The sequence below is a fragment of the Nuphar pumila genome, chromosome 8 (assembly GCF_984573655.1).
Source record: "Nuphar pumila chromosome 8, dmNupPumi1.hap1.1, whole genome shotgun sequence".
NCBI lineage: Eukaryota > Viridiplantae > Streptophyta > Magnoliopsida > Nymphaeales > Nymphaeaceae > Nuphar > Nuphar pumila.
In genome coordinates this window covers 43,277,617-43,290,839 of record NC_143256.1, presented here as the reverse complement: position 1 = coordinate 43,290,839, position 13,223 = coordinate 43,277,617, and positions in this window count along the sequence as shown.

The following is a 13,223-nucleotide window of genomic DNA, read 5'->3' as shown; positions in this document are numbered from 1 at the left end:
GCAAAGTTTATCTAATGCATATGAAAACAGAGAACAATCTTATAAAACGAAAGTGTAAAATGTATCTGATACAGATTTGAATATCAAATGTTATATAAGAAAATTAATCTACAAAATGAAACTATCCTAAAAATACAAATTCACAGACATGAATTCAAATACTGAAATTGGAAAGAAACATATACAGAATGTGATCTGCTGTGTTTTTTTTTTATTGTTTTTTTTTTTTTCAATTAGAAAATCTAACTCAACTATGTGAAGGGAAATGAAATAAGAAGAAGAAAGAAGTTGAAACTCTTACCGTGAAACTGAAGGGTTAGGAGAGAGGTGGACTCCTCCTATATGCCATTACCGTAGCTGGATGCCTCCACCGAATTGAGGAAGAAGAGAGAACAAGGGAGAAGGGGAAGGAAGGGCAAGAAAAGGTGGAGGGGAAGGGTTAGAAGAGAGGGAAAAGGCATAAGAGAGAAGACCATTTGAAATTCCCCCTACGTATCATATTTATAATTTTGAAGTTTTGTCCATAAGTCCATCTTCTTTTTAAAATTGCATTTCAACTCTCTTCAAAAAGTTATTTGCAAAACAACTCAAAATGACTATGTTTTAGAAATTGTAAAACTAAGTCTATTTTAACTCTAATTTTTTTATGATTTTCAAAAACTAAACTTCTACAATTATGTCAAACACTAAAATATGCATTATAATATAAAATAAAACTATTTTTCATGCATTTTCTATTTTTAAATCATTTAGGACATTTACTCGAAACTAACATAAAATTGGGTTTTTAAATCATTTTCTTATGGAATCATGCATATTTTTATATGAAATATCCCAAAAATAGATGCATGATCAATTGACAAAAAGCACGAATAGATTTTGACAATTATGAAGAAGATGAGAAATTTATTCAAGTTCCTCGACTCAAGATGGCCTAAGATTTGAATTTTATTTATGATGGTTTCAGGATTATCTCTTATCCTGGAGGGGAATAGAATAAATGGCAAGAACCAGCAAAATGGATAAAAAATTGACAAAGAATAAAAGAATTGATAAAAATCGATAAAGAATTGATAAAATTTGAAAATTTGGTAGAAATTTGAGAGAGAAATTGATGAGAAAAGACTTCAGGATTATCCCTTATTCTGAAGGAAGAAGGTCCTCGCGGGACGAGGTTCAGGCTTATCCCTTAACCTGAAAGGGGAAAAAAAATACCTCAAAGGCCGAGGTTCAGGTTTATCCCTTAACCTGAAAGGAAAAAAGAATACCTTAAAGGCCGATGTTCAGGTTTATCCCTTAACCTGAAAGGAAAATGAAGAATAGAATTTGAAGAAAATTAATAAGGAGAAATTGATAAAAATTTACAAAGTAAAGAAAGATTGACGAAAATTGTTTTGCAAAAGAATCCTCATAGGTAGCAATATCGCTCCTATGAGGGGTCTCAGGATTATCCCTTATCCTGAATGAGAACACCTCGAAGAACGAGGGTCAGGTTTATCCCTTAACCTAAGCGGGAAAAAGAAGAAAGGAATACATCATGGGAAAGAGGCATCAAGTTTATCCCTTAACCTGAAAGGGTTAAAGAAGAAAGGAATACCTCATGGGAAAGTGGCATCAGGTTTATCCCTTAACCTGAAAGGGTAAAAGAAGAATTAATGAAAATAAAGATTGTCAGAAATTAATAAAATTGATGAAAAATTAATAAAATTGATAAAGAAGAATGAAATTTTATGAGAACTGATAAAAATTGAAAAAAAGTTAATAAAATTTAAGGAAACTAGAGTTTGTTTGATCCTGCCTGCACATGGGATCTTTAAAACGAGATGAGAATGTTGATTCAAAAGACGAGTAAGAAATCCCTTTCAGGAAGAGGGTCAACCGCAAGATTGATTTTGAAAAATGATCAATGCAAGGGTTGATTTAGAAGAAGAATCAACACAAGGGTTGATTTTGGAGAGAGATCAACATGAGGGTTGATTTTTGAAGATAGATGGTTCAAAGCCTATTTTAGAAAAAGAGGGTCAACACCAGGGTCGATTGTTGAAGACAATGGTTTCGAAACTAATTTTTGGAAAGGAAGATCAACACAAGAGCTGATTTCTGAAAAACCATGGTTCAAAATCTATTTTGAAAAAGAAGATCAACACCAGGGTTGATCGTTGAAGATAATGATTTCGAAACTACTTTTGGAAAGGAAGATCAACAACAGGGTTGATTTCTGAAGACAATGGTTCAAAACCAATTTTGAAAAGAAGATTAACACCAGGGTTGATTTTTGAAGATGATGGTTCGAAACCAATTTTGGAAAAAGAAGATCAATATGAGGGTTGATTCTTGGAGATAATGGTTTGAAACCAATTTTGGAAAATAGGATCAACATAAGGGTTGATTTTTTTTTTTAAACAATGGTTCGAAACCAATTCTGGAAGATAAGATCAACACAAGGGTTGATATTTTTTAGAAAACAATGGTTCAAAACTGATTTTGGAAGATAAGATCAACACAAGGGTTGATTTTTTTTTTTTTAAAACAATGGTTCGAAACCGATTCTGGAGGATAAGATCAACACAAGGGTTGGTTTTTGAAAAATGATTAGACCAAAATATTGAACCCTTGGCGATCATAATGAAGATTTTATAGAAATTTTTTAAAATTTCACGATTTTGAAAAACCCTCACAGGTAATATCATTTCTCTCATGAATGATGTTAGGATTGTCCCTTGTCCTGAAAAGAATAGGAATTTAATGTGGCTTAGTAGAAGCCGATGTTAAAGAGGATTTTTGAAATGAAAATATAATTTTTCAAAATAAATGCCCCAGTATGGCAAAAGAAAGAAGTATTGGATATCCAAGATATAAAAAAAATTTGACATTTCATTGATAAGCAAAGCTGATAGCAAAACTGAATATTTATAAGTATTTTAACCAAAAAGTCATAAAAGACTGGGCTGACTTGCCCCTACAATATGACCGACAAAAAAGGATGAAAGCAGAAAACTTTGTTATCATCAATTCTTTGAGTGGTCCAGAAGAGTCTAGGTCGGAACTACAGGCTGCTCCTCTCCTTCCTTTGGTACCAAAATTTCTTTGTCGATGTAATTCTGTATGATGTTTTTTAGGACGAAGCAACGCTCTGTATCGTGCCCCTTTGCTCGATGAAATTTGCAGAAACACTCTTTCCATTTTCCCATGGTGATAGGAGGATCAACAATCCTTGGGAGTTCGATCATATCTTTCGCAAGTAGGTATCCGAGAACTTTCTCGATTGGCTGACCTAAAGGGGTTAACTTGCGATCATAACCCTAGCCATCATGCTTTACTTTCTTTGGCTTGCTTGACTTTTGTTGGGTGTTGACCCCTTTCTGGGAGCTAGACTGACCCTGCTCAGTTAAGACCACCGGATGCTTTTTTTCTTCTTCTTCAACAAAGAAATTTTTATCAATGCAATCTTGGACAATATTTTTGAGGACGAAACAATGATTAGTGTCATGCCCCACCGCTCGATGGAACTTGCAGAACTGGTCTTTGAATCTTCCCATGATCGTGGGAGAGCTTGTGGCTTTTGGGCGCCTGACTAATCCCTTGGTCAACATGTACTCAAGAACTTTGTTGAGCGGCTTGTCTAAAGGAGTGAACTCTCGATCCCTGCTCCAGTCTTTGTGCTTCGGCTTCTCCTGATTCTTGCCCTTTTGCTGAGGACTGGATTAAAGCAGTTTGTCCTGGGTTTTGCCGAACTTTCCCTTCTGGCCTCCAGATTCCCCTAGGTTGTTGCTTTGATTGCCCTGGTTGCCTTTGTTACTGCTGCCCCTAAAGGTATTAGAACTTTCTGCGCCGCTATTGCCGTGGTCGTTCATTGGGAAGACGACAGGTGCTCTTCTTTGGTGGGAACTTTTTTGAAACTGGCTTCAGCTTGCTCAGATAATATCTCAACCATCATCTTTTTGAACAACCGATATATGGCGAGATCAATCTCATTCTTGCTGTCCTGAACTCCCTCTCTAGCAAACCTCTGAGAGTTCATTTCTCACTTTTTGCTTGAGGTGCTAGAGTGGTGCAATCTTTGATCTCATCCAAACCACCCGTTAATGCTGAATTAATGTTCTCTCTGAAGGACAGAATGGGATCTTTTAGAAAAGATTTTGGCAGAAATTTATAATATGAGAAATCGATTTGACAAAAAGATATCCTTTTACTAGGGATTGAGTCTATACGGAAGGTACGACAATCGTATTGTTTCTCCATGAAGATAGACAATTTAGAATGTGACCAATTAAAGGGGACATCTCTTGACGAAAGAGTTTTTTATTGCAGAAAGGCAATGAATAGAATTTTGAAAATACATAGAAGAAAATTTTGAAAATAGATGGTAGATTTCGAAAACTTAAAAAAATTGCAGACAGGATCAGAAAGAATTAAAGAAATCAGAAGAAGAAAAGAGAAATACACTTGGGTTTTGAAAAATAAAGAGGAAATTTTGAATAATATACCCAGGGTTTGAAAAAAAGTTTGATATATATGGGAGAATACAAGAAAATATCGCATAATCATAGCTGCACAAGTAAGAATATGTACACAACACTCCCTAAAGGCTGACTCTAAATGCAATATTTGAAATGACTAGTAGGACCTTAATCCTAACTCTATGGTTCAGATCATCTGATTCCCATCAGGGTATGCCGATATACCCAAGCCGAAGCTCAAAGTATGTGGCATATAAAATATTTCTCCGGTTCTAAGGTAATGGCTTTCAACATCCTTGAGCACCTATTGATATACCTTGGACTATGGCCCTTAGGTACGTGGTAGGGGGGCACTAACCCAAATAAGTGATCCAGTTGTGAGGCTCTCTCTCGAACTATGGTTCAGTGAGACAACCCAGCAATGTGAAGACCGGGACAATATAGGTAGGGATGTTTTCCAAAACATGTTCAACAAGCAATAAAACCAGATGTCTTTAATGTAAGTCCTAAAGAGATAAAATTAAAATGAAGAGAAACATACACTTGCATACATTGTTTGCACTCAATCCCTAGAATTGAGGAGAGTTGTATTTCAGACCTAAGTCTAAGTGAGCATGCATAATCTCCCCAATATGGTCTTACCAAACCATACTTAAATCCTATATGCAATGATGTCAGCTAGGATAGAGTCTAGGCTCCTAAGAATTGCATGGAAATGAAGCTGACATTTGTAGAATAAAAACTTAGATAATATCAAAGCAAAGCAAAAGGCATAAATTCGACCGGACGAAAATGAGTCCCATCACGGTCGCCAACTCCTGTGATCATCACAAAATTTTTCCTCTGGTTTCCTCCTTCTTCTCTTTGCCTTTCTAGCCTTTATTTTCCTTTTTGAAGAGGAAAATAAAACATAGAAAATAAGAGAGAAAAGGAAAGAAAGAAAAAGAGAGGAATTCTTTTGCGAAGATCTCATCTAACCAAAATCTTGAAAATGTTTTGAAATTACTCGCCTCTGTTTTGAAATTTTGTGGGAAAATTGAGAGATGAGATTCGCTCATCGGTACGAGGTTCGACTGTTCCTGGTGCCTTTACCCGGGGCAATCGAACCAATGATCGAATTTATGCCTTTTTGCTTTGCTAAAATATCATCTAAGAATTTATTCTAAGTCCAAAATGCACAAAGAATCATGCTTGTGCGAATGCAAATGCAGAGATGTATGCTTTTGAGAAAATAATTTAGAAATTTTTGGGATTTTCCAAGTCATTCTGAAATAAATTTTATAAATGGAGTGAAGAAATGATTCAGAGGGTTGAAATTGATTTGAAAAAAAAGTTAGATTTTGAATCTAACTCAGAACTTGAAATAAATCTGGAAGAAGAGACTTGAAATTCCCAAGTCTCAGAATAATCAAAATTTTTGAAAGATAAGTCTTCAGATGAAGAGAAAAGGAATTTAGAATTTGAATTTTTAAATAAGAATGAATTTTTAAAGTCATAATGAACTTTGAATTTGGATCAATTTTCAAGAATCGATTTTGAAAAGGAAATTTTGAATTCAAGTCCTAAAACAGGAATTGAATTTGAATTCAGATTTTGAGAAATAGATTTGAAATTAGCTTTGGAAATGAGAATTGAAAATGAAACTGGATCGTAAATTTGGACTAGAATTTGATCTGAAATCTGGAATGGATTTTTGATCTGAAATCTGGCATCTAAGATGGAACTGAATCCAGAATCTGGAATCCTAAATGGAATTTTGGATCCGAAGTCTGGAATCCAAGATGAAATTGAATCTTGGATCTGGAATCCTAAATGGAATTGGATTCGAAGTCTGAAATCCAAGATGGAATTGAATCTGAATTCTGGAATCCTAAATGGAATTGGATTCGAAGTCTTGAATCCAAAATGGAGTTGAATCCAAAATCTGGAATCCTAAATGAAATTGGATTCGAAGTCTAGAATCCAAGATGGAGTTGAATCCGAAATCTGGAATCCTAAATGGAATTAGATTCCAAGTCTGGAATCCAAGATAGAGATTGGATTTGGAAAATCCAAATGAGACTTTGAAGATGGATCTGGAAATTTCAAAGTTAAATTGAACTTTGAAATTTGATCTGAGATGTTAAACTGGATTTGAATTTGAATCCTGATCTTGAAAATGAATTTGGAATTTCAAAGTTGGATTGAACTCTGAAATTTGATTTGAATGAGAAATTTGAATTTTGAATATAAAAATGAATTTGAATTTTTAAAGTCAAATTGGACTTTGAAATTGGAGTTTGAATTTTTTAAATAAGATAGAATTTGAGAATAAAAAGAAGAATTAGAATTTACAAGAATTGAAGATTTATTTGAGAAATGAAGAAGATATTTGAAAATATATCTCAAAATCACTTGGATTTTGAAAATATGATGCAATTCTATCCTAAATGATGAATGAATTACAAAGAATTTGAAATTTGGTTTTGAAAAGCATATTTCATTCTTTAAATGAATTGAAATAAGATTGAAAATATAATACATCTGTGACTATGGCCATAAAATGTATTATATAATAATCTATATTTGAATTCAGATGAAGAATAAAATATATTTTTGTGCTTTTATAGAGTTAAAAATAAAATTAACTCTCAATATATCCTGACTATGGCCATTGATATATATTTTGAGTTAATTTTAAGTTAAACTCTGATAAAATAAGAAAATATTAAAAAAAATATGATGATTTTTAAAAAAAAAGAGATCCAGTGTTATTCCATAAAAGATGAAAATCATAAGTTTTGTTCACATCCTGACTATGGCCATTGATGCAAATCGTCAACTTAGGATTTAATCACCTTTTATTAGAATGGTGCACTTGCCATTCATGTTCCCATTCATGAAATTTTTGCAATAAAAGAGAAATTGAAATGAAACAAGCATTTCTAGAAAGTATACATGCTCATACATTCTAAACTACAGTTGGAAATGGAAAGAATTCTCATTTAATATCTAACTATTACATTTCTTGAATTGAAATTGAGATAATAAAACCCTAATCTAGGAAAGTCAAATAAGTTTTTCATGATTTCTCTGCAAAGAAATGAGTTAGCACAAAGTAAAATGTAAAATATAGAAGAAAATACTACTTTGAAAGCAAAAAAAAAAAAAGCATGTGATTGTACCTACTCTAATGCAAGATGCTATACTCACGCTAAATGAGAAGGGTACATGCAATGGATGGAGTCAAGAGTCACAATGGTCCAAGATGAGCGATTATGAAAGGCAATAGCCATAGTGTAAACACCCCATATTTTCACTCACTTTCTTGACATCGCCCTCAATCGTCACATTTCAGTCCTCTGGAAGCAATGAAGGGCAAAATGGTCATTTTTTGAGATTGAACCTTGCAGAAAGTCTAAAATTTCATTCTTGAGCCTTAAAATTTCTATATTTAGGTTCAGAGACATCTTCAAACTGCAAATTTTCAAAATCCTATTCCTGACAAGAAATTAGAATTTCCAATTCTAGATTCAAAATGACATTTTATAAAACATGTATTTGCATAGCAGTGCATGAACATTTCATATAATTTACTGCACATGTCATTTTGAGGTCCAGGAACTCCTGATTTTCAAAATTGTCAATCCAGATTTGATTTTTAAACTTTTCAAAATTGATTTTTAAAACCCTGGGATTTCAAAATTGCCAATCTTTCCCATTTTACCCATAGGACTTTGAATTACAAAAGTTTTTCTCAAGGAAAACAATCTGGATATTTGGATATTGATTTTAAAGATTTTATCTCAAAACTTTTTGCAAAAAAAAGATTTCAAATCTCTTTACAAAAATTTTTACATTTACTTTATCCATATTTTTGCCCTGAAAAACCAATTTTTTCCAAATTCTTGAAAACAAACAAAGTTTTATCTCGTATTATAAAAATTCCAAAAAAGAAGTCATTTCTCTTGCTTTTTATTTTCAAATAAATGGAGCGGGACCCGCCTTTGAACTAGCATCATACTCAGATTCCCAGGTAAGTTTCTTATTTTCAAACAGGACCCACCCGGAGATCGCACCAATTTGCAAATTCTTCTTTTTAATGTCTTAATGTTATTTGTTTATTTTTTCAGTTAGTGGGCCCACACACATGTGGCACCCCAATTGAAAATAAAAGAATTGCAAAAAACAAAATAAAACTTTATTTTGCAAAGGGATTTTAAAAGTGGGTTGAGGTGGCATTTCCATAAAAGCCTCTCACATTTCATTATTCATTTTATTTCTTTTCATTTATTTGCTTTCTTTTTTAAAAAAAAAAAAAAAGAGCAGCCTTAAATGGCACAGCCGAACTTCCCTAAAAAAATAAAAAAATAATAAATTTCATTTTACCTAAAACTTAGGTAAATGAAACAAAGTTTTGAAAAAAACAGAGGATGCGCCCCTCTTGATACGGCTGTTTCAAATTTCAAAAGAGGTAACGGAACCTCATGAAAGGGATGCGATTTTTTTGGAAAAGGTGGTTCAAAATCTTAAAAAGAGGAGTTTTGGGGAAGAAAAGGGAAAAAAGGAAAAGTTGGCCGATGGAATTGGGCCTTTTTGGTTTTGCAGGGGTCTTCCACCTCCAAACGGCTGTTGCCCATCATTCACCTTCCTTCAGCCCAGCCGCAGAACCTCCACCAGCTCCTTCCCATTTTTCTTCAACCCACCTTCCTTCAGCCCACCAGCCGCAGGTCAGACCAGCAGAGATCCAGCAGCTGCTTCTTTCCCCTTTCCTTCAGCTCAACAGCAGAAGATCGACCATCATCTTCCTTTACATCGACTTCAGCTCAGCAAGAAGATCCAGCAGTTGCTGCCTTTTCTTCAGAGCCCACCAACAGGAAGCTCCATCCAGCCATTCCTGCATCTTCTTCAGCCTATCAGCAAAGGCAGCCAACGTTTTGCACCTTTCCTTCAGCTTAGTAGCAAAAGCTCCATCTAGCTGCATCACCATCCTTCACGTTACCTTCAGCCAATTGTCGCCCATCTACCTTCAGCCCAGCCGCAGCAGAGGTTCAGCAGGCTGTCGTCCCTCTGTATTTGTTATTTTCTGATTTTTTTTTCATCGTTTGATCTTCTGTTCTTTCGTTGATTCTTTAGTTAGATTTCTGGATTCATTTGTTACAGCATAGGATTCTCATTTTTATGATCATTCATTCGTTGTTCTGCATTTTGTTTGCATTCATCGCATTAAACTTTGAATTTCCTGTTTCACGTTGAATTTCAATTTCGTCTTTTGCCATTCAAGTGTTTCCTGTTTCAATGCATAGTCTGATGTTGTTTTAAGTTTTATATTTTGTCTCAATTTACGAATGATTCCCTGTTTTTTTTTTTTGTTTACAAGTTATTTTCCTGCTTTTCAATTTCCTGTTGACAAATAATTCCCTGTTTGCTTTTATTCTTTGTTTTGTTCTGCTTTTCATCACACATGAATTCTTGTTGTTCATTCATCCGATTCTCTTTATTTTCCTTGGTGTTTTAGTCATTTCCAAATTCCTGTTTTGATTCATTGTCTGATTTCCTGTAATTCTAATTTCCTTTGTTTTGAATTCATTAAAATTCTTGTTTCTTCATTTAATACTTTATTATATTTTGTATTCAAATTTCCTATATTGTGCTTGTTTCTCCATTCTTTGTTTGCTATGTTGAATTCATGTTTTCCCTCTTTTCCATTCTTTTGATCATTTTCTTAATGTCCTGTGTATTGTTTTACATTCTTGTAATCATTTTATAGCATTATTTTCATTTGACAACATTCTTTTGATCATATTTTTTTTTCTTCTTTTTGTCATTTTCTGTCTTTGATGCTCAATCATCATCATCCTTATCCATCGGGTTCTAACCCCTAGCAGCATCAAGGTTTATATTTCAATACTTTGTACGATCCAGCACTATCACTGTGTTGTGTCTTAACAGCCTCCAACTATCACCCTTCACAACCATCACTTACAGGGTCACCTTTGTATCCTTACTCATTCTTTTTTCTGCAGGTGTGCAGTCTTGAAAATGAGCCATATTCATGGATGAATATTTTAAGATCCATTCAGGCTTTATGGACCATCTTTTGCATGCTTTGTTATTGATATATAGGGAAGCTCCATACCCAATTTTACTGAGAAATATGGTATAATTTGGGGACTACGGCTTTGTGAAATCACCTACATAAACTGTATATACCCTGTATTTTCTTATTTTACCCATTATATATGAAATTTCAATTCTTATATGCATTTTCTCATTATATGTATATATATCTATATATATATATCTATGTATATATATATGTATATATATATACATGTATATATATATGTATATATATATATATACATAATTATATATATATAGATCCCTTCATGTGCACTTGTTTCCATATATGAGCATTCATGTATCTATTTTCTCATATAAATACACCTTCATTGTTATATGTCAATTAGCACAAATTTTAGCATTTTGATATATATATATATATATCTTTTCGTTGTATATATTATATATATATACCCATTTCTTTGGTTATCTTGTTCTAATTCTCCTTTTGCAGGGAAATTTGGAGGAAGTTGTTTCTTTAAACTCTGTATATACATATTTTTTTTTATTTATTTTGCTTTATGTCAGAGACGTAATAATCAAGTTTGGAATAATATTTACTTTACTGCTTAGATTAGGATGCATATCATGTAGTTTGATTCCTGCAATATCCTGATTCTATGATTTATATATCTCAATTTTCAAAATTCACTGTGGATGAACACGAATGGCACGTTTACCAACTCTTAGAGAGTTGATGAACTCGGTGGAGTCCATATTTACGGCCCTAGTCGGAATATGGACGAGACCCAGATCCATCATCTTTCTACCAGTCACATTGAGCCTACACTCTTAGGCTATCTTAAAAATGCACATCATGTTTCCAATTTTTCAAAATATTGTGAATTAACTCAAATAAACCCTAAACATATTCATGGCCACAGTCAGAATATGTGAAGGATTTACTTTGGCTTAATACACATTTTTTCAACAAATTTCTCAGAAAAATCTTCTCAAAGTGCATTCATTCATTCAAATCATCCGCATCATGGCATCATATGCTTTTCTCATGATTTTCTCAAGAAATTTTCACTTCATGGAAATCGATTTCTCAAGAAACTATGAAGATTTCCGAAGTTGGATTTCCCAAATCAAAGTTTTTCCGTGATTTTCCCTGAAAATATTATTTTCTTAAGATTCTTTTCAAATGGAATTTCTCATCTTTCTCAAGAATCAAAATTGATTTTCAGATATTTCAAGGGCAAGATTCTCAGAATTTCAATTTCCTAAGTTTTGAATTTCCTTCTCCAATGAGCTTTCCTATAAAATTTCCATCATTTTTCTAAGAAAATTCTCAAAGTCCGAGTTTTCCTGACAAATGTTTTCCTCTTCAAGTGTTCATCTTTTCTCAAAAAATTCTTGCCATTTTCCAGAGATTCTCATTTTTTCATTGTTTTCCAAGTCTTTATAAACTTTCTCAAGATTCCAAATCTTCTTCGTCTGAGTTTCCTGAGAAATTGATTTCTATCTTTTTTCTGAAAATTTTTCAACTCCAAATGTTTTCTAAGCATATATCATATTTTTCTAACTTATATTTTTCAAAAATCTCATAGCACATGCCTGAATTCTCTATGCATTTAGGATAGAACACAATTTCAATAATTTTACTAAGTCAAGCACAATTTTGGTCCTTGGTTCGATTACCCCTATTAAAGGCGACAGGAACGGTCGAACCTCGTACCGACAGGTCGAGCCCCATCCCATGGATTTTCCCACAATTTTCAAAACGGAGGCGAGTATTTCAAAACCATTTTCCAAAATCCGGTCAAGTTTCAATCGCGAAAGCATTTTCCTTTCTCTTTCGCAAAGAAGGGAAGACAGGAAAATTTTTGCGACGATCACAGGTTTGGCGACCGTGATGGGACCTGTCCTCGTCTGGTCAAAGTAGTGCTTGACTTAGTTCAATTATCAAAATTGTGTTCTAAAAATGTCAGCTCTTTACTTTTTGATATCATGTGAACCTAGGAGCCTAGATTCTGACCTAGCTGACATTGACTGCATATAGACTAGGCATGGTTTGGTAGGACCAGATTGAGGAGATATTTTCATGCTCACATAGACTTAGGTCTAAACACAACTCTCCTCAATTTAGGATCTGAATGCAAACAATGTATGCTTCTTTAAAGTTTTCAAAATCTATCTCTCTAGGATTTAGAGCCCTCTATTTCTTGCATGTGATCATTTTTCCAAACCCCTTTACCTATCATTACCCGGTCTTCACGTTGCTGGGCTCTCTTCCAGAACCCTAGTTCGAGACAGAGCCTCACAACTGGGCCAATTATTTAGGTTAACGCCTCCCTACCACGTACCGCGGGCCACCGTCTGAAGTATATCGGTAGGCGCTTAAGGATGTTGGAAAACCTTACCTTAGAACCAAAGTTGAAATTATATGCCACGTATCTCAGATTTCAATTCGGGTATATTGGCATAACTGGATTGGACAAAGATGATCTGAACCTAGAGTTAGCATTAGGGTCCTACAACTGTTTTCAAAATGATGCATCTAGAGTCAGCCTTTTAGGGAGTGCTATATGCGCATGAATGTTTGTGCAGGATGTGATTGTTCGTATATTATCTCTATTTTCTTACATTTTTCCCAAAAATATTTTTAAATACCCATATTTCTCATATTTTCCTTTTATTTTCTCAAACCCTGGA